Raw genomic sequence first — 1,769 nt, forward strand, 5'->3', positions numbered from 1 at the left:
TGTGTGACAGGGCCGTAGACGTGTAATACACGCCCCCCCCCCCCCCCCCCCCCCCCGACCCCACACACACACACGCACTGAGGTGTCACCAGGTTTCAGGGAGGGTGTCGCACACGGATACACTCCTCTGCAGGTATTCACGAGCAGACAGGCACCCGAAAACCGCACAAGTTCACACAGCTGTGTGTGCGTGCGCGTTACCATATTCATGCATGCGATTATTAGGAACACCAGCAATTCTGTGGCTCCCACGTCAGGAGGTGACAGCAAGAGTTTGCCTGTGTTGCACACTGGTGTCAGGCATGGCAACTAATTCCTGATGACTTTTCCTCCCCAAGATGTTGGCGATTGGGGCTTTTCTTAGATTTCTCGGCTCTTTTTTCCCCCTTTCCTTTCTCACCAAGGCGGAATGAAAGTCATGAGGCTGCTTTTATTTTGCACCTGAGCCATTGTTGGTTCTCTGACAACAAACCCACAGCACAGTTGGAAAAGAAAGTTCAAATAATTGTACTTATTCATCGTCTGAAATGGGTGGATTTGCAGCTTTTCTTTGTTATTTATCATTGTACACGGAATATCTTTGACTTTTAGAAGTTTTTGAGTTTTGTCGGACAAAACCAGATAGTTGAAGACGTCGCCTTGGAATTTGGAAAGTTGCAATGGGGATTTGTTGACTAGCTTTAAGGGTTAGAAAGCTCATTTTATTCTGTCTTGCTGAGATGGATTCCAGCTTGTTCTAGCTTTATATTGTAGCTATATGTTGTTTAAATCTAATCAATTCAAGCCCATGGTTTGGACCTGTGAATCGGTCGGGTTGGAGAGTATAACATGTTTTCATATGTAATAAAAGACAAAAAAATAGTTCCCTGAAAGCACAAAAAAACCTCTTTAAAATACTGCAGGGACTCATCTTTATTGTGAAAGAGTGTGAGGTGACTCGTAAAGGAAAACGCACTCTGAACCCTGACCCCATCCTCCTGCATTAAACATCATGAAAACCATTTCATTCTGGAACAGGCACGAAAAAAAAAAATATTATCCTCCACCGCTCCCTTTCCACCTCGCTTTTTCACTCCCCCCTCTCTCTTGGCGGGTCCCTGATAGGGCCAATCTCCAGTGGCTATGTTCAAAACACTGGGCCAGAATAGCACAGGCCCTAGGTAGATAAATATTTATGGGGTGCGTTTACTTCTTACCACAGAGGAGAAGTAGAAATAGTGTGTTTCCAAGGTGAGCAAAACAAACAACTTCAAAGGAATTTAAATGCAGTTCATGTAAATTCTTCTCCCACAGTCGCCATGTTTCTGCAGAGATTATCGTTAGATTGTTAATGAAGGATTCATGCCTGGTGCCAGATGACCTGATTATTGTGTGTTTGCGGAAACGGGAGCCCAGAGGCATTGGTGAATGAAGTAGATGCAGCGAACCTAAAGCGTACGCACACAAATACGGGCTGTATGTGTCACAGGTCAGGCCGTTAAGTCGTGGCTTTTGGGCGGCGCTCAGACCGGCGGCTCCATCGTCCATTGATTGGAGTGGACAGTGATCAGAAAGAGCACCGCTAATGGACGAGATCAGAAGGGCTGCTCAGCACAGATGAAGCCACAAAAAAAAAAAAATCAAAAAAATCATCAATGGTCATTCATTTACTGCTAATCCGTAACAAACCATACAGGCTTTCACTCAGTCTGCAGCTTAACACCTGTGATCAAGTAGCCGCTGTAAAATCTGTGTATTACGCCTCTCTGCATTCACATTCAGTAACTCCA

The sequence above is a fragment of the Anarrhichthys ocellatus genome, unplaced genomic scaffold (genome assembly GCF_004355925.1).
Source record: "Anarrhichthys ocellatus isolate YVR2014 unplaced genomic scaffold, GSC_Weel_1.0 scaffold33, whole genome shotgun sequence".
In the NCBI taxonomy this organism is placed as follows: Eukaryota; Metazoa; Chordata; class Actinopteri; order Perciformes; family Anarhichadidae; genus Anarrhichthys; species Anarrhichthys ocellatus.